The following is a 26,188-nucleotide window of genomic DNA, read 5'->3' on the forward strand; positions in this document are numbered from 1 at the left end:
ACACACACACACACACACACACACACACACACACACCATCATTTATCATGATTTACCATGGCTGATACCAATACCAATATGAGAAAATGACTATTTTAAACAGCAGGGGGCAGTAAAATACCACTTATTGGCTTAACATGCCATTAAATCATATCATTTTCACCTTTTTAACTGTTATAGAGGCAAATTTTGTCCGATCTGTCTGAAAATTTTCATGCTTGTTCAGGGTGATATTTCACACGTTCTGACTTGTTTTTAAGAAGGTCTGAGCATTGATTAAAGAGATATAGGCTTTCGGGGACACTTGGTAAAGGCCAGATTTTGAAGTGAACCTATTATAGCTATCCAAATGAAGTAGTTCAACTTTTTCTGACAATTATTGATCTAGTGAGTCCAGAGAATTGTATTGCACTAGTTTTGAACATTATGATATGAAAATTATATGATCAGACATGGAAAAGACCATTTACAGCCAATACAGGCAGTTTACCATAGGAAATATATGGTTTTAAAGCTTTTTAACAGTTATAGCGCCAACTATTGTCCAATCTCCATAAAATTTTGCAAGCTTGTTTGTGATGTTATGACACATATGCTCACCAATTTTTGTGAAGTTCTGAGTTTTCATTTAGGATTTATAGGCTTTTGAGTGTATTTTGCCACACCCATTTTATAAATGACCCTATTACAGCCATACAAATACAAAAGTTCAACTTTTTTTTGATAATTATTGATCTAGAGAGTCCATAGAATTGTCCTAGACTGGTCTGGTTCCGATCGGGCGAAAAACCAGGGACTAGTTCGCAAAAGTAGGTTTTTAACATATTCATGAATATTTAATGAACGGTTTGATTGACAGCAATGGTTCTAGAGGCAAAGTTGTTCAGCATGAGCAGATCTATCAAATGATATGCATTTTGTGACAATATATCTAACACCACGTGATTACAGAGCCATAAAACTCGTTAGCGCCAACTAGTGGCCGATTTCTTTCAAAATTCTTACAGACCTCTAGGGCCATGAGTCGAACATGCCCACCGAGTTTCGTTCCGATCGGCCTCCGTTAACCTTGTCTAATAGGTGCTCAACTTCATTGGCCAATGGCGGCCATGTTTTTTGAGATACACCAATGTCCTCATAGACATACATGGCACCTTGGACCAAGACACTGCATACCAATTTTCAAGTCAATCGGACTAACGGTCAGGTGGTTATAGCCTGTTTTATGTTTTTTTCATGTTATAGCGCCACCATGTGGCCAATCGCCGCGATTTTTTTACCGTGACCTCAGATTGACCTCTTACATATGTGTACCAAGTTTGGTGAAAATACCTCATTTACTTCTGGAGTTATAGCCATTTTAGTAAAATAGGCTCCGCCCACAACATTAATTTTGCGCCCCCTAGCGACCCTGAATCGAAATTTCAACTTTTTTTCGATAATTATTGATCTTCAGTCTCCAGAAAACAATTCTGCACTGGTTTGGTTCCGATCGAGCAAAAAACCAGGGACTAGTTCGCAAAAGTAGGTTTTCGACAAAATTCAAAATGGCGGAAAATCTATCATGACGGAAATGAAATCGGAGATATACGTTTTGTTCGTCAGACGACCAGCTTTCCAATGATATAAGACACTTGTGTCTACGACATACGGTCCAGGAGTTATGACCACTTTCGCGCTTTTGGTTGTTATAGCGCCACCTATGGGCCAATCGAGGTCATAATTTGATAACCTCTCCTCGATTTTTGTACTACCATCTGGCAAAGTTTCAAAGCTCTAGCCCTTACGGTTTGGGCTGCACGATGCGTTTTACGGCGGAATAATAATAATAATAATAATAATAATAATAATAATTAAAGCTGCAAGCAGCATTTATCGGGGTTCAAGCAATTAAGGCCTTTAAGGCCTTAAAGCACAAAAGCATCAAAAGCTATTAAGTTTTATTTAGCAAGCATCTAACCACTGACATAATAGATGGAAAAGACCATTTTCAGCCAATACAGGCAATGTACCATAGGAAATACAGGGTTTTCAAAGCTTTTTAACAGTTATAGCGCCACCTATCTTCCGATCAACATGAAATTTTGCATGCTTCTTTAGAATGTTATGGTACATATGCTCACCAATTTTCGTGAAGTTCTGAGTTTTCGTTTAGGATTTATAGGCTTTTGAGTGCATTTTGCCACGCCCATTTTCTTTATGACCCAATATACCCATGCGAAAAATGCAAAAGTTCAACTTTTTTTTGATAATTATTGATTTTGAGATTCCATAGAATTGTCCTAGACTCGTTTGGTTCCGATCGGGCGAAAAACCTAGGACTAGTTCGCAAAAGTAGGTTTTTAACATAATTACAAATATTTAATGAACGGTTTGATTGACAGCAATGGTTCTTGAGGCAAAGTTGTTCAGCATGAGCAGATCTATCAAATGATATGCATTTTGTGACAATAAGTGTAAAACCACGTGATTACAGAGTCATAAAACTCGTTAGCGCCAACTAGTGGCCGTTTTCTTTCAAAATTCTTACAGACCTCTAGGGCCATGAGTCGAACATGCCCACCGAGTTTCGTTCCGATCGGCTTCCGTTAACCTTGTCTAATAGGTGCTCAAACTTCATTGGCCGATGGCGGCCATGTTTTTTGAGATACACCAATGTCCTCATACACATACATGACACCTTGGACCAAGACACTGCATACCAATTTTCAAGTCAATCGGACTAACGGTCAGGTGGTTAAAGCCTGTTTTAAGTTTTTTTCATGTTATAGCGCCACCATGTGGCCAATCGACGCAATTTTTTTACTGTGACCTCAGATTGACCTCTTACACATGTGTACCAAGTTTGGTGAAGTTTACTTAATTACTTCTTGAGTTATAGCCATTTTAGTAAAATAGGCTCCTCCCACAACGTTAATTTTGCACCCCCTAGCGACCATTAATCGAAATTTCAACTTTTTTTCGATAATTATTGATCTTCAGACTCCAGAGAACAATTCCGCACTGGTTTGGTTCCGATCGGGGGAAAAACCAGGGACTAGTTCGCAAAAGTAGGTTTTTGACAAAATTCAAAATGGCGAAAAATCTATCATGGCGGAAATGAAATCGGAGATATACGTTTTTTTCTTCAGGAGCTCTGGATTTCAATGATATAAGACACTTGAAGCTACGCCTTACGGTCTGGGAGTTCTGAGCAGTTTTGCGCTTTTGATTGCTATAGCGCCACCTATGGGCCGATTGGGCTGAGTCCGTGTATCTGAGTAGCGAGCAATAGTACTACCATCTGGCAAAGTTTCAAGTCTCTAGGTCTTACGGTTTGGGCTGCACGATGCGTTTTATGGCGGAAAAATAATAATAATAAAAATCAGGACGATTACAATAGGGTTTCAGCACTTCGTGCTTGAACCCCTAATAATAAAAATCAGCACAATTACAATAGGGTTTCAGCACTTCGTGCTTGAACCCCTAATAATAAAAATCAGTACAATTACAATAGGGTTTCAGCACTTCGTGCTTGAACCCCTAAAAATCAGTACAATTACAATAGGGTTTCAGCACTTCGTGCTTGAACCCCTAAAAATCAGCACAATTACAATAGGGTTTCAGCATTTCATGCTTGAACCCCTAATAAGAAGAGACGTTTTGGACAGTTATAGCGCCACCTATTGTCCGATCTTCACGAAACTTGGCATGCTTCTTCACCATGTTCTGACACATCTGCTCATCGATTTTTGTGAAGTTTGGGGTTTTCCCTTAGGTTGTATAGGCTTTTGAGTGTTTTTTTGTCCCACCCCTTTCCTAAATGACCCTGTTACAGCCAGGCCAATGCAAAAGTTAAAGTTAAAGCTGCAAGCAGCATTTATCGGGGTTCAAGCAGTTAAGGCCTTTAAGGCCTTTAAGCACACAAGCATCAAAAGACATTACGTTTTATTTAGCAAGCATTTAACAATTGCCATCATAGATGAAAAAGTCAATTTACAGCCAATACAGGCAGTTTACCATAGGAAATATATGGTTTTAAAGCGTTTTTACAGTTATAGCACCTTTTTGCCTGAGTCTTCTTACAGTCTTGCCTGATCTCCACCACTTTTATTAGTAGTACTCAAAGTGTGCCCATATATATGTGTCAAATTTGTTGTAAATATGTAATTTTGATAAGGAGTTTAGACAATTATATTCAGTGGCGTAACGAGCCAACACCGGGCCCTTAAGTAGGATTATCAAGGCGGGCCCCTTGATGACGCAATTGATGACATTGATGACGCAATGTCCGCAAGTAGGCTACTATGAATAGGGCAGGATATGATCATACACAGCATATAAGAGATGAGATGACTAACAAAATCAGGAGGAGCCTACGGTCACCAAAAACAAAACAAAAAAAACACTGGTGACAGCGCACCATAACACATTGTTAGGCCTAGGTCCAAATACATAAAAAAGATGCTCTCTTACATTATAGCGGGATTTTCCGGGCTTTCCTATGTGCAACTGCAAAGTTGTCGATTAGATCAGGATTGTGCGCACGGGCATTCTCAATTGACCCTTCGCAGGGAGTTTGATTGACAGGCGATCTGACTAATCATAATACGCCATTTTGTCCCACAAAGCAGTCAGGAGAGTTAGTAGATTAATATTGGAGGATTTAAATTTGAAAAACAAAGTGTGCTGACATCTTAGCACTTTAAAACAACATTCCTTTTATGTTCATTCATGTTTATTTTAATGCTATAAATTAACTAGAAGGAAGAGATGATTTGTTCACAAGCAGCTTTAACTGAGCCTCGAGTCTACAGCGATCTGTCAGACACATTAAAGAGTCACAAAACGGTATTTATTGTTTAAATGTCTCTAAAAAATTACTACATTTGAAAGGTGAAACTTTTGGCGCTTTTCCATTACCAGCTCAACTCAACTCGACTCGGCTCGGCCCGCTTTTCGCTCCATTTTCCATTGCAGATAGTACCTCCACAATAGTACCTGGTCGTAATAGCGACGCCGCAGGAAACTGCCGTGACATAATCTTCTACACGAGATACATCCGCTGCCACACACACAGGACAATGGAGGAAATCGAGTGTATGCTGTTTTTGGATTTTTTTGTTTTTGCTGTTTTTTATTCAGGATACTCCGTCTGGCGCGTGCAATGATGATGCAGTGAATAGTGACGATTCTCTCTGACCAATCAGCAGTCTGCCGTGTTTTCACGTCACATTTTAGTATCGCCTCGCTTAGAACTTTGCCGGAGGTGGTACGAAAAAAAGTACCTGGAAGCAGGTACAGGTACAACTTTTACACAGTGGAAAACCAAACAAAGCCGAGTCGAGTCGAGCCGAGCCGAGCCGAGCCGAGGCGAGCTGGTACTGTGTAGTGGAAAAGCACCATTTGTTTCATATCAAAAGTACTTGTCTGTTAGCGCGCAGTCTCCTCTCTGATCCGCAATGTATTTTTCACTGCGTGAGAACTTGGTGTGGTGTGAGAGTGGCGTCGCTTGTCAGACATAGCAACAGTAACTAAAGTGGGCGGGTCTTTGCGAATGGTCATTGACAGTATGGACGGGGATTCGCCAGTCCCAATTCAAAACAAATTTCATCACAATCCATCATTGTTCGTTTCAAACATGTGAGAGCATCAAAATGATCCATGGGTGAAATTGATTGGATTTAATTCATTTTTTTGTCAGTTCCTATCATAATTTTAAAGGGGTGGTATAATGCCCTTTTCACAAGATGTAAAATAAGTCTCTGATGTCCCCAGAGTGTGTATGTTAAGTTTCAGCTCAAAATACCCCACAGATATTTTTATATAGCATGTTAAAATTGTCACTTTTTGAGGGTGAGCAAAAACGCACCGTTTTTGTGTGTCCCTTTAAATGCAAATTAGCTGCTGCTCTCAGCACAGGGGGTGGAGCTTCAAGAGCTCCTGTCCTTTTACCTCACACAGACATGCACTGGAAATGTCAATGTTTATGTTCAAACTGGAGTCAGACAATGATGGAGAGACTCCAGTGAAGAAGTGACAACATGTAGAATGCAACAGGACGTTTCTGAATGGTTAGTTGATGAATTTATGTAGCTTATGTGTAGTTATCTTCTAGTCATTGATTAGCATATTCTGTCATGATAATCTATAAATCTTGTTCCCGGGGGTGGGGTTTATGTAAATTATAGGGTTAGTGATGTCACTAACCCGAGAGGAAGCTCGTGTAGTCCCTACCAACCGTTTGCTGTAGTCCTTAAAAAACGATTTCTTTAAAAGCAAATATCTCCCTTTGCTTTGAACTTTGAGCGTTGTAACTTTGCAGATGTTTTTTATGCTCAAACAGCAACATTACACACTAACTAAAGTTAGAAAAGTGAAATCATAATCAACCACCCCTTTAACATTTTGGCATTATTGTTTAGCTATGTACCTATGTTTTCAAATTTCCTTTGTTTTTTTGTTGTTGCCTCGATCGGACTAACGGCTTTGAAGATAAACAATTTTTTAAAGCTCTAAATGACACTTACAAAAACCATAAGGCGAAACCTGGCATGTTTGGTATTGTTGGACTTGGCAAGAATACAGGAGTCTTAGGAGGTCACTCCTGTGAAAAAACACTGGCTTGAAACTTCTAAGGCTCCTTCAAGGCATTGTGCCAATGACGTATACTGAGTTTTTTGAGATACACCAATGTTCTCATAGACTATCATGGCACCCTGGACAAAGACACTGCATGCCAATTTTCAGTAGACTAACAGTTGGGTGCGCTTATAGCTATTTTCAGGCTTCTGGGTGGATGAAGTAGGAGACGAACACAAAGATGATGAATTCCAAGATTTTAATTCTCAATATAAACAAATACAAACAAAAAGGGAGCGTGTGCTCAGACCATAGATTAACCTAACATAAACCAACCTAACATAAACATTGACCGACAAGTGATGAGTGAACAGAAGGAACTTAAATACACAGACAGATGAACACAAGACAGGTGATGCAGATGATGATGATGACGAACAGGCGGGTAATGAAGGGAGTGAGTTCAGGTGTGGAAACAAGGAGGATTCTGGGAACTGTAGTGCAGACAGGACGATGACAGACGGTGAATGTGACATAAATGGACTTAGAAGTTTTAATTTTACAATCAAGACTGTTCCACAAACTGACTCCTTTGATTGTGACACATTTTTCCTTTACAGCCGATTGGAACCTGGGTTTTGTAAAAACCTCAGTACCTTTTAATTCATATCTACTTTTCCTCTTAGTGAATCTGTTTTGCAAATTGTTTGGTAAACTTTCTAAATGAGCTTTATACATGGTTTTTAGAAGGTTATATTCTACTTTAGTTGTATGAATAAAGGATTAGTTGAATCTCTGTATCCACTTCCACTAATAACTCTAATCGCTCTTTTCTGTAAAAATAAAATTGGATTAATATATGTTTTACAGGCACTTCCCCACACTTCAATGCAATATGTCAGATATGGCACAATCAATGAGTTATACAACAAAAACAATGCATTCTTATTTAAATAATCTTTAACTTTATGCAGCACACCTATTATTTGGGATACCTTTACTTTGATATTATCAATATGTGATTTCCATGTCAAATGTTCGTCAATCATAATACCTAGAAACTTAATCACATGTGCCCTTTCAATTTCTAATCCATTAATAAACAATGATGTTTCGACATATTTCTTTTTACTACAAAATATCAAAAATTTAGTTTTACTAATATTTAGGGACAATCTATTAGCATTGAACCACTTCATGATTTTCTGAAATTCATTCTCTACGATTTGTAGGACATCTTTTATATTTTTTCCTGAATAAAATAAAGTGGTGTCATCCGCAAACAGAATGCACCTAAGTAACTGAGACACAGACACAATGTCATTTACATATAAAAGAAAAAGTATAGGTCCTAGGACAGATCCTTGTGGTACCCCACAAGTTATGCTGCAATTTTTAGACTTTTTATTATCAATTTCAACAAACTGACTTCTGTTTTTTAAATAGCTGGTAACCCATTGGTGCGCCACACCTCTGATACCATATTTATATAATTTATGCAACAATATCTTGTGGTCTAGCGTATCAAACGCTTTTTGAAGATCCACAAAGATACTTACTAAATAGTGCTTTTTGTCTATAGCATTGGTGATTTCTTCAGTTAGCTCCATAATTGCTGTAGCAGTTGAGTGATTAGGACGAAACCCATATTGGCTGTTACTTAAAATCTTAAATTCATTAAAAAATGTATTCAGTCTAATCGCAAATAACTTCTCCAGAATTTTAGAGAACTGTGGAAGTAATGATATTGGTCTATAATTCGAAAATTCAGATTTATTTCCTTTTTTAAACAGTGGAATTACTTTGGCTATTTTCATGCAGTCTGGAAATATCCCTGAAATAAATGACAAATTACAGATATAGGTAAAAGGCTCAATAATTACATCTATAATTTGCTTTATCAATACCATATTCATATCAGTGTAATCATTTGATGTTTTATTGGCACACATTGTCAACTCAGATTGAGCTTATGAACATGTGTCCCAAGTTTAGGGAAAATATCTCTTTCCGCTCACAAGTTATAACCATTTTATAGTGCCACCAAGTGGCCAATTGTCATGATTTTTTTTTCACGTGACCTCAGAATGAGCTCATGAACATGTGTCCCAAGTTTTGCGAAAATATCTCTTTCCGTTCACAAGTTATAACCGTTTTATAGTGCCACCAAGTGGCCAATTGTTGCGATTTTTTTCAAGTGATCTCAGATTGAGCTCAGGAAGATGTATCCCAAGTTTAGCAAAAAAATCTCTTTCCGTTCACAATTTATAACCGTTTTAGTAAAAGTGGCCCTGGTGCCATCAAAAATTTTGGTTCCCCTTATCGACCGCTAATTGAAATTGTGAATTTTTTGGATGATTATTGATTGTGAGACTCCAGAGAATATTCTTGCAGTGGTTTGGTTCCGAATGGGCCAAAAACCTAAGAGAAGTTTGCAAAAATAGTTTTTTCAAAAAAATTCAATTTACTCGAAATTGGCGCCTGAAGGGCAAGCAAATCGGAGATAGCCATTTTGTCCACCTTGAGCCAAGGATTCCAACGATATAAGACACTTGATCCTGGGACAAACGGTCTAAGAGTTATGAGCGATTTTGAACTTTTGGTTGCTGTAGCGCCACCTATGGGCCAATCGGGGTCATACTCTGATAGGTTGTCCCCAAATTGAGGCCTACCATCTGGCCAGGTTTCAAGTCTCTAGGCCTTACGGTTTGTCCTGCACGATGCGTTTTACAAATCCTTACAATTACAATAGGGTTTCAGCATTTCATGCTTGAACCCCTAATAAGAATGAAGGCTTTTTGACAGTTATGGCGCCACCTATGGTCCGATCTCCATGAAACTCTGCATGCTTCCTCACCATGTTCTGACACATATGCTCATCAATTTTTGTGAAGTTCTGAGTTTTCCTTTGGGATTTATAGGCTTTTGAGTGTATTTTGCCACGCCCCTTTTCTAAATGACGCTGTTACAGCCACCCACATGCCAAAGTTCAACTTTTTTTCGATAATTATTGATCTAGAGAGTCCAGAGAATTGTCCTAGACTGGTTTGGTTCCGATCGGGCGAAAAACCAGGGACTAGTTCGCAAAAGTAGGTTTAGGACAAAATTCGACATAGCAGAAAATTTCCCCTGCCTACATCCAAATCGGAGATAGCCATTTTGTCCGCCTTGAGCCAAGGATTCCAACGATATAAGACACTTGATCCTGGGACAAACGGTCTAAGAGTTATGAGCGATTTTGAACTTTTGGTTGCTGTAGCGCCACCTATGGGCCAATCGGGGTCATACTCTGATAGGTTGTCCCCAAATTGAGGCCTACCATCTGGCCAGGTTTCAAGTCTCTAGGCCTTACGGTTTGTCCTGCACGATGCGTTTTACAAATCCTTACAATTACAATAGGGTTTCAGCATTTCATGCTTGAACCCCTAATAAGAATGAAGGCTTTTTGACAGTTATGGCGCCACCTATGGTCCGATCTCCATGAAACTCTGCATGCTTCCTCACCATGTTCTGACACATATGCTCATCAATTTTTGTGAAGTTCTGAGTTTTCCTTTGGGATTTATAGGCTTTTGAGTGTATTTTGCCACGCCCCTTTTCTAAATGACGCTGTTACAGCCACCCACATGCCAAAGTTCAACTTTTTTTCGATAATTATTGATCTAGAGAGTCCAGAGAATTGTCCTAGACTGGTTTGGTTCCGATCGGGCGAAAAACCAGGGACTAGTTCGCAAAAGTAGGTTTAGGACAAAATTCGACATAGCAGAAAATTTCCCCTGCCTACATCCAAATCGGAGATAGCCATTTTGTCCGCCTTGAGCCAAGGATTCCAACGATATAAGACACTTGATCCTGGGACAAACGGTCTAAGAGTTATGAGCGATTTTGAACTTTTGGTTGCTGTAGCGCCACCTATGGGCCAATCGGGGTCATACTCTGATAGGTTGTCCCCAAATTGAGGCCTACCATCTGGCCAGGTTTCAAGTCTCTAGGCCTTACGGTTTGTCCTGCACGATGCGTTTTACAAATCCTTACAATTACAATAGGGTTTCAGCATTTCATGCTTGAACCCCTAATAAGAATGAAGGCTTTTTGACAGTTATAGCGCCACCTATGGTCCGATCTCCATGAAACTCTGCATGCTTCCTCACCATGTTCTGACACATATGCTCATCAATTTTTGTGAAGTTCTGAGTTTTCCTTTGGGATTTATAGGCTTTTGAGTGTATTTTGCCACGCCCCTTTTCTAAATGACGCTGTTACAGCCACCCACATGCCAAAGTTCAACTTTTTTTCGATAATTATTGATCTAGAGAGTCCAGAGAATTGTCCTAGACTGGTTTGGTTCCGATCGGGCGAAAAACCAGGGACTAGTTCGCAAAAGTAGGTTTAGGACAAAATTCGACATAGCAGAAAATTTCCCCTGCCTACATCCAAATCGGAGATAGCCATTTTGTCCGCCTTGAGCCAAGGATTCCAACGATATAAGACACTTGATCCTGGGACAAACGGTCTAAGAGTTATGAGCGATTTTGAACTTTTGGTTGCTGTAGCGCCACCTATGGGCCAATCGGGGTCATACTCTGATAGGTTGTCCCCAAATTGAGGCCTACCATCTGGCCAGGTTTCAAGTCTCTAGGCCTTACGGTTTGTCCTGCACGATGCGTTTTACAAATCCTTACAATTACAATAGGGTTTCAGCATTTCATGCTTGAACCCCTAATAAGAATGAAGGCTTTTTGACAGTTATGGCGCCACCTATGGTCCGATCTCCATGAAACTCTGCATGCTTCCTCACCATGTTCTGACACATATGCTCATCAATTTTTGTGAAGTTCTGAGTTTTCCTTTGGGATTTATAGGCTTTTGAGTGTATTTTGCCACGCCCCTTTTCTAAATGACGCTGTTACAGCCACCCACATGCCAAAGTTCAACTTTTTTTCGATAATTATTGATCTAGAGAGTCCAGAGAATTGTCCTAGACTGGTTTGGTTCCGATCGGGCGAAAAACCAGGGACTAGTTCGCAAAAGTAGGTTTAGGACAAAATTCGACATAGCAGAAAATTTCCCCTGCCTACATCCAAATCGGAGATAGCCATTTTGTCCGCCTTGAGCCAAGGATTCCAACGATATAAGACACTTGATCCTGGGACAAACGGTCTAAGAGTTATGAGCGATTTTGAACTTTTGGTTGCTGTAGCGCCACCTATGGGCCAATCGGGGTCATACTCTGATAGGTTGTCCCCAAATTGAGGCCTACCATCTGGCCAGGTTTCAAGTCTCTAGGCCTTACGGTTTGTCCTGCACGATGCGTTTTACAAATCCTTACAATTACAATAGGGTTTCAGCATTTCATGCTTGAACCCCTAATAAGAATGAAGGCTTTTTGACAGTTATGGCGCCACCTATGGTCCGATCTCCATGAAACTCTGCATGCTTCCTCACCATGTTCTGACACATATGCTCATCAATTTTTGTGAAGTTCTGAGTTTTCCTTTGGGATTTATAGGCTTTTGAGTGTATTTTGCCACGCCCCTTTTCTAAATGACGCTGTTACAGCCACCCACATGCCAAAGTTCAACTTTTTTTCGATAATTATTGATCTAGAGAGTCCAGAGAATTGTCCTAGACTGGTTTGGTTCCGATCGGGCGAAAAACCAGGGACTAGTTCGCAAAAGTAGGTTTAGGACAAAATTCGACATAGCAGAAAATTTCCCCTGCCTACATCCAAATCGGAGATAGCCATTTTGTCCGCCTTGAGCCAAGGATTCCAACGATATAAGACACTTGATCCTGGGACAAACGGTCTAAGAGTTATGAGCGATTTTGAACTTTTGGTTGCTGTAGCGCCACCTATGGGCCAATCGGGGTCATACTCTGATAGGTTGTCCCCAAATTGAGGCCTACCATCTGGCCAGGTTTCAAGTCTCTAGGCCTTACGGTTTGTCCTGCACGATGCGTTTTACAAATCCTTACAATTACAATAGGGTTTCAGCATTTCATGCTTGAACCCCTAATAAGAATGAAGGCTTTTTGACAGTTATAGCGCCACCTATGGTCCGATCTCCATGAAACTCTGCATGCTTCCTCACCATGTTCTGACACATATGCTCATCAATTTTTGTGAAGTTCTGAGTTTTCCTTTGGGATTTATAGGCTTTTGAGTGTATTTTGCCACGCCCCTTTTCTAAATGACGCTGTTACAGCCACCCACATGCCAAAGTTCAACTTTTTTTCGATAATTATTGATCTAGAGAGTCCAGAGAATTGTCCTAGACTGGTTTGGTTCCGATCGGGCGAAAAACCAGGGACTAGTTCGCAAAAGTAGGTTTAGGACAAAATTCGACATAGCAGAAAATTTCCCCTGCCTACATCCAAATCGGAGATAGCCATTTTGTCCGCCTTGAGCCAAGGATTCCAACGATATAAGACACTTGATCCTGGGACAAACGGTCTAAGAGTTATGAGCGATTTTGAACTTTTGGTTGCTGTAGCGCCACCTATGGGCCAATCGGGGTCATACTCTGATAGGTTGTCCCCAAATTGAGGCCTACCATCTGGCCAGGTTTCAAGTCTCTAGGCCTTACGGTTTGTCCTGCACGATGCGTTTTACAAATCCTTACAATTACAATAGGGTTTCAGCATTTCATGCTTGAACCCCTAATAAGAATGAAGGCTTTTTGACAGTTATAGCGCCACCTATGGTCCGATCTCCATGAAACTCTGCATGCTTCCTCACCATGTTCTGACACATATGCTCATCAATTTTTGTGAAGTTCTGAGTTTTCCTTTGGGATTTATAGGCTTTTGAGTGTATTTTGCCACGCCCCTTTTCTAAATGACGCTGTTACAGCCACCCACATGCCAAAGTTCAACTTTTTTTCGATAATTATTGATCTAGAGAGTCCAGAGAATTGTCCTAGACTGGTTTGGTTCCGATCGGGCGAAAAACCAGGGACTAGTTCGCAAAAGTAGGTTTAGGACAAAATTCGACATAGCAGAAAATTTCCCCTGCCTACATCCAAATCGGAGATAGCCATTTTGTCCGCCTTGAGCCAAGGATTCCAACGATATAAGACACTTGATCCTGGGACAAACGGTCTAAGAGTTATGAGCGATTTTGAACTTTTGGTTGCTGTAGCGCCACCTATGGGCCAATCGGGGTCATACTCTGATAGGTTGTCCCCAAATTGAGGCCTACCATCTGGCCAGGTTTCAAGTCTCTAGGCCTTACGGTTTGTCCTGCACGATGCGTTTTACAAATCCTTACAATTACAATAGGGTTTCAGCATTTCATGCTTGAACCCCTAATAAGAATGAAGGCTTTTTGACAGTTATGGCGCCACCTATGGTCCGATCTCCATGAAACTCTGCATGCTTCCTCACCATGTTCTGACACATATGCTCATCAATTTTTGTGAAGTTCTGAGTTTTCCTTTGGGATTTATAGGCTTTTGAGTGTATTTTGCCACGCCCCTTTTCTAAATGACGCTGTTACAGCCACCCACATGCCAAAGTTCAACTTTTTTTCGATAATTATTGATCTAGAGAGTCCAGAGAATTGTCCTAGACTGGTTTGGTTCCGATCGGGCGAAAAACCAGGGACTAGTTCGCAAAAGTAGGTTTAGGACAAAATTCGACATAGCAGAAAATTTCCCCTGCCTACATCCAAATCGGAGATAGCCATTTTGTCCGCCTTGAGCCAAGGATTCCAACGATATAAGACACTTGATCCTGGGACAAACGGTCTAAGAGTTATGAGCGATTTTGAACTTTTGGTTGCTGTAGCGCCACCTATGGGCCAATCGGGGTCATACTCTGATAGGTTGTCCCCAAATTGAGGCCTACCATCTGGCCAGGTTTCAAGTCTCTAGGCCTTACGGTTTGTCCTGCACGATGCGTTTTACAAATCCTTACAATTACAATAGGGTTTCAGCATTTCATGCTTGAACCCCTAATAAGAATGAAGGCTTTTTGACAGTTATAGCGCCACCTATGGTCCGATCTCCATGAAACTCTGCATGCTTCCTCACCATGTTCTGACACATATGCTCATCAATTTTTGTGAAGTTCTGAGTTTTCCTTTGGGATTTATAGGCTTTTGAGTGTATTTTGCCACGCCCCTTTTCTAAATGACGCTGTTACAGCCACCCACATGCCAAAGTTCAACTTTTTTTCGATAATTATTGATCTAGAGAGTCCAGAGAATTGTCCTAGACTGGTTTGGTTCCGATCGGGCGAAAAACCAGGGACTAGTTCGCAAAAGTAGGTTTAGGACAAAATTCGACATAGCAGAAAATTTCCCCTGCCTACATCCAAATCGGAGATAGCCATTTTGTCCGCCTTGAGCCAAGGATTCCAACGATATAAGACACTTGATCCTGGGACAAACGGTCTAAGAGTTATGAGCGATTTTGAACTTTTGGTTGCTGTAGCGCCACCTATGGGCCAATCGGGGTCATACTCTGATAGGTTGTCCCCAAATTGAGGCCTACCATCTGGCCAGGTTTCAAGTCTCTAGGCCTTACGGTTTGTCCTGCACGATGCGTTTTACAAATCCTTACAATTACAATAGGGTTTCAGCATTTCATGCTTGAACCCCTAATAAGAATGAAGGCTTTTTGACAGTTATAGCGCCACCTATGGTCCGATCTCCATGAAACTCTGCATGCTTCCTCACCATGTTCTGACACATATGCTCATCAATTTTTGTGAAGTTCTGAGTTTTCCTTTGGGATTTATAGGCTTTTGAGTGTATTTTGCCACGCCCCTTTTCTAAATGACGCTGTTACAGCCACCCACATGCCAAAGTTCAACTTTTTTTCGATAATTATTGATCTAGAGAGTCCAGAGAATTGTCCTAGACTGGTTTGGTTCCGATCGGGCGAAAAACCAGGGACTAGTTCGCAAAAGTAGGTTTAGGACAAAATTCGACATAGCAGAAAATTTCCCCTGCCTACATCCAAATCGGAGATAGCCATTTTGTCCGCCATGAGCCAAGGATTCCAACGATATAAGACACTTGATCCTGGGACAAACGGTCTAAGAGTTATGAGCGATTTTGAACTTTTGGTTGCTGTAGCGCCACCTATGGGCCAATCGGGGTCATACTCTGATAGGTTGTCCCCAAATTGAGGCCTACCATCTGGCCAGGTTTCAAGTCTCTAGGCCTTACGGTTTGTCCTGCACGATGCGTTTTACAAATCCTTACAATTACAATAGGGTTTCAGCATTTCATGCTTGAACCCCTAATAAGAATGAAGGCTTTTTGACAGTTATAGCGCCACCTATGGTCCGATCTCCATGAAACTCTGCATGCTTCCTCACCATGTTCTGACACATATGCTCATCAATTTTTGTGAAGTTCTGAGTTTTCCTTTGGGATTTATAGGCTTTTGAGTGTATTTTGCCACGCCCCTTTTCTAAATGACGCTGTTACAGCCACCCACATGCCAAAGTTCAACTTTTTTTCGATAATTATTGATCTAGAGAGTCCAGAGAATTGTCCTAGACTGGTTTGGTTCCGATCGGGCGAAAAACCAGGGACTAGTTTGCAAAAGTAGGTTTAGGACAAAATTCGACATAGCAGAAAATTTCCCCTGCCTACATCCAAATCGGAGATAGCCATTTTGTCCGCCTTGAGCCAAGGATTCCAACGATATAAGACACTTGATCCTGGGACAAACGGTCTAAGAGTTATGAGCGATTTTGAACTTTTGGTTGCTGTAGCGCCACCTATGGGCCAATCGGGGTCATACTCTGATAGGTTGTCCCCAAATTGAGGCCTACCATCTGGCCAGGTTTCAAGTCTCTAGGCCTTACGGTTTGTCCTGCACGATGCGTTTTACAAATCCTTACAATTACAATAGGGTTTCAGCATTTCATGCTTGAACCCCTAATAAGAATGAAGGCTTTTTGACAGTTATAGCGCCACCTATGGTCCGATCTCCATGAAACTCTGCATGCTTCCTCACCATGTTCTGACACATATGCTCATCAATTTTTGTGAAGTTCTGAGTTTTCCTTTGGGATTTATAGGCTTTTGAGTGTATTTTGCCACGCCCCTTTTCTAAATGACGCTGTTACAGCCACCCACATGCCAAAGTTCAACTTTTTTTCGATAATTATTGATCTAGAGAGTCCAGAGAATTGTCCTAGACTGGTTTGGTTCCGATCGGGCGAAAAACCAGGGACTAGTTCGCAAAAGTAGGTTTAGGACAAAATTCGACATAGCAGAAAATTTCCCCTGCCTACATCCAAATCGGAGATAGCCATTTTGTCCGCCTTGAGCCAAGGATTCCAACGATATAAGACACTTGATCCTGGGACAAACGGTCTAAGAGTTATGAGCGATTTTGAACTTTTGGTTGCTGTAGCGCCACCTATGGGCCAATCGGGGTCATACTCTGATAGGTTGTCCCCAAATTGAGGCCTACCATCTGGCCAGGTTTCAAGTCTCTAGGCCTTACGGTTTGTCCTGCACGATGCGTTTTACAAATCCTTACAATTACAATAGGGTTTCAGCATTTCATGCTTGAACCCCTAATAAGAATGAAGGCTTTTTGACAGTTATAGCGCCACCTATGGTCCGATCTCCATGAAACTCTGCATGCTTCCTCACCATGTTCTGACACATATGCTCATCAATTTTTGTGAAGTTCTGAGTTTTCCTTTGGGATTTATAGGCTTTTGAGTGTATTTTGCCACGCCCCTTTTCTAAATGACGCTGTTACAGCCACCCACATGCCAAAGTTCAACTTTTTTTCGATAATTATTGATCTAGAGAGTCCAGAGAATTGTCCTAGACTGGTTTGGTTCCGATCGGGCGAAAAACCAGGGACTAGTTCGCAAAAGTAGGTTTAGGACAAAATTCGACATAGCAGAAAATTTCCCCTGCCTACATCCAAATCGGAGATAGCCATTTTGTCCGCCTTGAGCCAAGGATTCCAACGATATAAGACACTTGATCCTGGGACAAACGGTCTAAGAGTTATGAGCGATTTTGAACTTTTGGTTGCTGTAGCGCCACCTATGGGCCAATCGGGGTCATACTCTGATAGGTTGTCCCCAAATTGAGGCCTACCATCTGGCCAGGTTTCAAGTCTCTAGGCCTTACGGTTTGTCCTGCACGATGCGTTTTACAAATCCTTACAATTACAATAGGGTTTCAGCATTTCATGCTTGAACCCCTAATAAGAATGAAGGCTTTTTGACAGTTATAGCGCCACCTATGGTCCGATCTCCATGAAACTCTGCATGCTTCCTCACCATGTTCTGACACATATGCTCATCAATTTTTGTGAAGTTCTGAGTTTTCCTTTGGGATTTATAGGCTTTTGAGTGTATTTTGCCACGCCCCTTTTCTAAATGACGCTGTTACAGCCACCCACATGCCAAAGTTCAACTTTTTTTCGATAATTATTGATCTAGAGAGTCCAGAGAATTGTCCTAGACTGGTTTGGTTCCGATCGGGCGAAAAACCAGGGACTAGTTCGCAAAAGTAGGTTTAGGACAAAATTCGACATAGCAGAAAATTTCCCCTGCCTACATCCAAATCGGAGATAGCCATTTTGTCCGCCTTGAGCCAAGGATTCCAACGATATAAGACACTTGATCCTGGGACAAACGGTCTAAGAGTTATGAGCGATTTTGAACTTTTGGTTGCTGTAGCGCCACCTATGGGCCAATCGGGGTCATACTCTGATAGGTTGTCCCCAAATTGAGGCCTACCATCTGGCCAGGTTTCAAGTCTCTAGGCCTTACGGTTTGTCCTGCACGATGCGTTTTACAAATCCTTACAATTACAATAGGGTTTCAGCATTTCATGCTTGAACCCCTAATAAGAATGAAGGCTTTTTGACAGTTATAGCGCCACCTATGGTCCGATCTCCATGAAACTCTGCATGCTTCCTCACCATGTTCTGACACATATGCTCATCAATTTTTGTGAAGTTCTGAGTTTTCCTTTGGGATTTATAGGCTTTTGAGTGTATTTTGCCACGCCCCTTTTCTAAATGACGCTGTTACAGCCACCCACATGCCAAAGTTCAACTTTTTTTCGATAATTATTGATCTAGAGAGTCCAGAGAATTGTCCTAGACTGGTTTGGTTCCGATCGGGCGAAAAACCAGGGACTAGTTCGCAAAAGTAGGTTTAGGACAAAATTCGACATAGCAGAAAATTTCCCCTGCCTACATCCAAATCGGAGATAGCCATTTTGTCCGCCATGAGCCAAGGATTCCAACGATATAAGACACTTGATCCTGGGACAAACGGTCTAAGAGTTATGAGCGATTTTGAACTTTTGGTTGCTGTAGCGCCACCTATGGGCCAATCGGGGTCATACTCTGATAGGTTGTCCCCAAATTGAGGCCTACCATCTGGCCAGGTTTCAAGTCTCTAGGCCTTACGGTTTGTCCTGCACGATGCGTTTTACAAATCCTTACAATTACAATAGGGTTTCAGCATTTCATGCTTGAACCCCTAATAAGAATGAAGGCTTTTTGACAGTTATAGCGCCACCTATGGTCCGATCTCCATGAAACTCTGCATGCTTCCTCACCATGTTCTGACACATATGCTCATCAATTTTTGTGAAGTTCTGAGTTTTCCTTTGGGATTTATAGGCTTTTGAGTGTATTTTGCCACGCCCCTTTTCTAAATGACGCTGTTACAGCCACCCACATGCCAAAGTTCAACTTTTTTTCGATAATTATTGATCTAGAGAGTCCAGAGAATTGTCCTAGACTGGTTTGGTTCCGATCGGGCGAAAAACCAGGGACTAGTTTGCAAAAGTAGGTTTAGGACAAAATTCGACATAGCAGAAAATTTCCCCTGCCTACATCCAAATCGGAGATAGCCATTTTGTCCGCCTTGAGCCAAGGATTCCAACGATATAAGACACTTGATCCTGGGACAAACGGTCTAAGAGTTATGAGCGATTTTGAACTTTTGGTTGCTGTAGCGCCACCTATGGGCCAATCGGGGTCATACTCTGATAGGTTGTCCCCAAATTGAGGCCTACCATCTGGCCAGGTTTCAAGTCTCTAGGCCTTACGGTTTGTCCTGCACGATGCGTTTTACAAATCCTTACAATTACAATAGGGTTTCAGCATTTCATGCTTGAACCCCTAATAAGAATGAAGGCTTTTTGACAGTTATAGCGCCACCTATGGTCCGATCTCCATGAAACTCTGCATGCTTCCTCACCATGTTCTGACACATATGCTCATCAATTTTTGTGAAGTTCTGAGTTTTCCTTTGGGATTTATAGGCTTTTGAGTGTATTTTGCCACGCCCCTTTTCTAAATGACGCTGTTACAGCCACCCACATGCCAAAGTTCAACTTTTTTTCGATAATTATTGATCTAGAGAGTCCAGAGAATTGTCCTAGACTGGTTTGGTTCCGATCGGGCGAAAAACCAGGGACTAGTTCGCAAAAGTAGGTTTAGGACAAAATTCGACATAGCAGAAAATTTCCCCTGCCTACATCCAAATCGGAGATAGCCATTTTGTCCGCCTTGAGCCAAGGATTCCAACGATATAAGACACTTGATCCTGGGACAAACGGTCTAAGAGTTATGAGCGATTTTGAACTTTTGGTTGCTGTAGCGCCACCTATGGGCCAATCGGGGTCATACTCTGATAGGTTGTCCCCAAATTGAGGCCTACCATCTGGCCAGGTTTCAAGTCTCTAGGCCTTACGGTTTGTCCTGCACGATGCGTTTTACAAATCCTTACAATTACAATAGGGTTTCAGCATTTCATGCTTGAACCCCTAATAAGAATGAAGGCTTTTTGACAGTTATAGCGCCACCTATGGTCCGATCTCCATGAAACTCTGCATGCTTCCTCACCATGTTCTGACACATATGCTCATCAATTTTTGTGAAGTTCTGAGTTTTCCTTTGGGATTTATAGGCTTTTGAGTGTATTTTGCCACGCCCCTTTTCTAAATGACGCTGTTACAGCCACCCACATGCCAAAGTTCAACTTTTTTTCGATAATTATTGATCTAGAGAGTCCAGAGAATTGTCCTAGACTGGTTTGGTTCCGATCGGGCGAAAAACCAGGGACTAGTTCGCAAAAGTAGGTTTAGGACAAAATTCGACATAGCAGAAAATTTCCCCTGCCTACATCCAAATCGGAGATAGCCATTTTGTCCGCCTTGAGCCAAGGATTCCAACGATATAAGACACTTGATCCTGGGACAAACGGTCTAAGAGTTATGAGCGATTTTGAACTTTTGGTTGCTGTAGCGCCACCTATGGGCCAATCGGGGTCATACTCTGATAGGTTGTCCCCAAATTGAGGCCTACCATCTGGCCAGGTTTCAAGTCTCTAGGCCTTACGGTTTGTCCTGCACGATGCGTTTTACAAATCCTTACAATTACAATAGGGTTTCAGCATTTCATGCTTGAACCCCTAATAAGAATGAAGGCTTTTTGACAGTTATAGCGCCACCTATGGTCCGATCTCCATGAAACTCTGCATGCTTCCTCACCATGTTCTGACACATATGCTCATCAATTTTTGTGAAGTTCTGAGTTTTCCTTTGGGATTTATAGGCTTTTGAGTGTATTTTGCCACGCCCCTTTTCTAAATGACGCTGTTACAGCCACCCACATGCCAAAGTTCAACTTTTTTTCGATAATTATTGATCTAGAGAGTCCAGAGAATTGTCCTAGACTGGTTTGGTTCCGATCGGGCGAAAAACCAGGGACTAGTTCGCAAAAGTAGGTTTAGGACAAAATTCGACATAGCAGAAAATTTCCCCTGCCTACATCCAAATCGGAGATAGCCATTTTGTCCGCCTTGAGCCAAGGATTCCAACGATATAAGACACTTGATCCTGGGACAAACGGTCTAAGAGTTATGAGCGATTTTGAACTTTTGGTTGCTGTAGCGCCACCTATGGGCCAATCGGGGTCATACTCTGATAGGTTGTCCCCAAATTGAGGCCTACCATCTGGCCAGGTTTCAAGTCTCTAGGCCTTACGGTTTGTCCTGCACGATGCGTTTTACAAATCCTTACAATTACAATAGGGTTTCAGCATTTCATGCTTGAACCCCTAATAAGAATGAAGGCTTTTTGACAGTTATGGCGCCACCTATGGTCCGATCTCCATGAAACTCTGCATGCTTCCTCACCATGTTCTGACACATATGCTCATCAATTTTTGTGAAGTTCTGAGTTTTCCTTTGGGATTTATAGGCTTTTGAGTGTATTTTGCCACGCCCCTTTTCTAAATGACGCTGTTACAGCCACCCACATGCCAAAGTTCAACTTTTTTTCGATAATTATTGATCTAGAGAGTCCAGAGAATTGTCCTAGACTGGTTTGGTTCCGATCGGGCGAAAAACCAGGGACTAGTTCGCAAAAGTAGGTTTAGGACAAAATTCGACATAGCAGAAAATTTCCCCTGCCTACATCCAAATCGGAGATAGCCATTTTGTCCGCCTTGAGCCAAGGATTCCAACGATATAAGACACTTGATCCTGGGACAAACGGTCTAAGAGTTATGAGCGATTTTGAACTTTTGGTTGCTGTAGCGCCACCTATGGGCCAATCGGGGTCATACTCTGATAGGTTGTCCCCAAATTGAGGCCTACCATCTGGCCAGGTTTCAAGTCTCTAGGCCTTACGGTTTGTCCTGCACGATGCGTTTTACAAATCCTTACAATTACAATAGGGTTTCAGCATTTCATGCTTGAACCCCTAATAAGAATGAAGGCTTTTTGACAGTTATAGCGCCACCTATGGTCCGATCTCCATGAAACTCTGCATGCTTCCTCACCATGTTCTGACACATATGCTCATCAATTTTTGTGAAGTTCTGAGTTTTCCTTTGGGATTTATAGGCTTTTGAGTGTATTTTGCCACGCCCCTTTTCTAAATGACGCTGTTACAGCCACCCACATGCCAAAGTTCAACTTTTTTTCGATAATTATTGATCTAGAGAGTCCAGAGAATTGTCCTAGACTGGTTTGGTTCCGATCGGGCGAAAAACCAGGGACTAGTTCGCAAAAGTAGGTTTAGGACAAAATTCGACATAGCAGAAAATTTCCCCTGCCTACATCCAAATCGGAGATAGCCATTTTGTCCGCCTTGAGCCAAGGATTCCAACGATATAAGACACTTGATCCTGGGACAAACGGTCTAAGAGTTATGAGCGATTTTGAACTTTTGGTTGCTGTAGCGCCACCTATGGGCCAATCGGGGTCATACTCTGATAGGTTGTCCCCAAATTGAGGCCTACCATCTGGCCAGGTTTCAAGTCTCTAGGCCTTACGGTTTGTCCTGCACGATGCGTTTTACAAATCCTTACAATTACAATAGGGTTTCAGCATTTCATGCTTGAACCCCTAATAAGAATGAAGGCTTTTTGACAGTTATAGCGCCACCTATGGTCCGATCTCCATGAAACTCTGCATGCTTCCTCACCATGTTCTGACACATATGCTCATCAATTTTTGTGAAGTTCTGAGTTTTCCTTTGGGATTTATAGGCTTTTGAGTGTATTTTGCCACGCCCCTTTTCTAAATGACGCTGTTACAGCCACCCACATGCCAAAGTTCAACTTTTTTTCGATAATTATTGATCTAGAGAGTCCAGAGAATTGTCCTAGACTGGTTTGGTTCCGATCGGGCGAAAAACCAGGGACTAGTTCGCAAAAGTAGGTTTAGGACAAAATTCGACATAGCAGAAAATTTCCCCTGCCTACATCCAAATCGGAGATAGCCATTTTGTCCGCCTTGAGCCAAGGATTCCAACGATATAAGACACTTGATCCTGGGACAAACGGTCTAAGAGTTATGAGCGATTTTGAACTTTTGGTTGCTGTAGCGCCACCTATGGGCCAATCGGGGTCATACTCTGATAGGTTGTCCCCAAATTGAGGCCTACCATCTGGCCAGGTTTCAAGTCTCTAGGCCTTACGGTTTGTCCTGCACGATGCGTTTTACAAATCCTTACAATTACAATAGGGTTTCAGCATTTCATGCTTGAACCCCTAATAAGAATGAAGGCTTTTTGACAGTTATGGCGCCACCTATGGTCCGATCTCCATGAAACTCTGCATGCTTCCTCACCATGTTCTGACACATATGCTCATCAATTTTTGTGAAGTTCTGAGTTTTCCTTTGGGATTTATAGGCTTTTGAGTGTATTTTGCCACGCCCCTTTTCTAAATGACGCTGTTACAGCCACCCACATGCCAAAGTTCAACTTTTTTTCGATAATTATTGATCTAGAGAGTCCAGAGAATTGTCCTAGACTGGTTTGGTTCCGATCGGGCGAAAAACCAGGGACTAGTTCGCAAAAGTAGGTTTAGGACAAAATTCGACATAGCAGAAAATTTCCCCTGCCTACATCCAAATCGGAGATAGCCATTTTGTCCGCCTTGAGCCAAGGATTCCAACGATATAAGACACTTGATCCTGGGACAAACGGTCTAAGAGTTATGAGCGATTTTGAACTTTTGGTTGCTGTAGCGCCACCTATGGGCCAATCGGGGTCATACTCTGATAGGTTGTCCCCAAATTGAGGCCTACCATCTGGCCAGGTTTCAAGTCTCTAGGCCTTACGGTTTGTCCTGCACGATGCGTTTTACAAATCCTTACAATTACAATAGGGTTTCAGCATTTCATGCTTGAACCCCTAATAAGAATGAAGGCTTTTTGACAGTTATAGCGCCACCTATGGTCCGATCTCCATGAAACTCTGCATGCTTCCTCACCATGTTCTGACACATATGCTCATCAATTTTTGTGAAGTTCTGAGTTTTCCTTTGGGATTTATAGGCTTTTGAGTGTATTTTGCCACGCCCCTTTTCTAAATGACGCTGTTACAGCCACCCACATGCCAAAGTTCAACTTTTTTTCGATAATTATTGATCTAGAGAGTCCAGAGAATTGTCCTAGACTGGTTTGGTTCCGATCGGGCGAAAAACCAGGGACTAGTTCGCAAAAGTAGGTTTAGGACAAAATTCGACATAGCAGAAAATTTCCCCTGCCTACATCCAAATCGGAGATAGCCATTTTGTCCGCCTTGAGCCAAGGATTCCAACGATATAAGACACTTGATCCTGGGACAAACGGTCTAAGAGTTATGAGCGATTTTGAACTTTTGGTTGCTGTAGCGCCACCTATGGGCCAATCGGGGTCATACTCTGATAGGTTGTCCCCAAATTGAGGCCTACCATCTGGCCAGGTTTCAAGTCTCTAGGCCTTACGGTTTGTCCTGCACGATGCGTTTTACAAATCCTTACAATTACAATAGGGTTTCAGCATTTCATGCTTGAACCCCTAATAAGAATGAAGGCTTTTTGACAGTTATAGCGCCACCTATGGTCCGATCTCCATGAAACTCTGCATGCTTCCTCACCATGTTCTGACACATATGCTCATCAATTTTTGTGAAGTTCTGAGTTTTCCTTTGGGATTTATAGGCTTTTGAGTGTATTTTGCCACGCCCCTTTTCTAAATGACGCTGTTACAGCCACCCACATGCCAAAGTTCAACTTTTTTTCGATAATTATTGATCTAGAGAGTCCAGAGAATTGTCCTAGACTGGTTTGGTTCCGATCGGGCGAAAAACCAGGGACTAGTTCGCAAAAGTAGGTTTAGGACAAAATTCGACATAGCAGAAAATTTCCCCTGCCTACATCCAAATCGGAGATAGCCATTTTGTCCGCCATGAGCCAAGGATTCCAACGATATAAGACACTTGATCCTGGGACAAACGGTCTAAGAGTTATGAGCGATTTTGAACTTTTGGTTGCTGTAGCGCCACCTATGGGCCAATCGGGGTCATACTCTGATAGGTTGTCCCCAAATTGAGGCCTACCATCTGGCCAGGTTTCAAGTCTCTAGGCCTTACGGTTTGTCCTGCACGATGCGTTTTACAAATCCTTACAATTACAATAGGGTTTCAGCATTTCATGCTTGAACCCCTAATAAGAATGAAGGCTTTTTGACAGTTATAGCGCCACCTATGGTCCGATCTCCATGAAACTCTGCATGCTTCCTCACCATGTTCTGACACATATGCTCATCAATTTTTGTGAAGTTCTGAGTTTTCCTTTGGGATTTATAGGCTTTTGAGTGTATTTTGCCACGCCCCTTTTCTAAATGACGCTGTTACAGCCACCCACATGCCAAAGTTCAACTTTTTTTCGATAATTATTGATCTAGAGAGTCCAGAGAATTGTCCTAGACTGGTTTGGTTCCGATCGGGCGAAAAACCAGGGACTAGTTTGCAAAAGTAGGTTTAGGACAAAATTCGACATAGCAGAAAATTTCCCCTGCCTACATCCAAATCGGAGATAGCCATTTTGTCCGCCTTGAGCCAAGGATTCCAACGATATAAGACACTTGATCCTGGGACAAACGGTCTAAGAGTTATGAGCGATTTTGAACTTTTGGTTGCTGTAGCGCCACCTATGGGCCAATCGGGGTCATACTCTGATAGGTTGTCCCCAAATTGAGGCCTACCATCTGGCCAGGTTTCAAGTCTCTAGGCCTTACGGTTTGTCCTGCACGATGCGTTTTACAAATCCTTACAATTACAATAGGGTTTCAGCATTTCATGCTTGAACCCCTAATAAGAATGAAGGCTTTTTGACAG

The sequence above is a fragment of the Squalius cephalus genome (assembly GCF_949319135.1).
Source record: "Squalius cephalus genome assembly, chromosome: 10".
NCBI classification, from domain to species: domain Eukaryota; kingdom Metazoa; phylum Chordata; class Actinopteri; order Cypriniformes; family Leuciscidae; genus Squalius; species Squalius cephalus.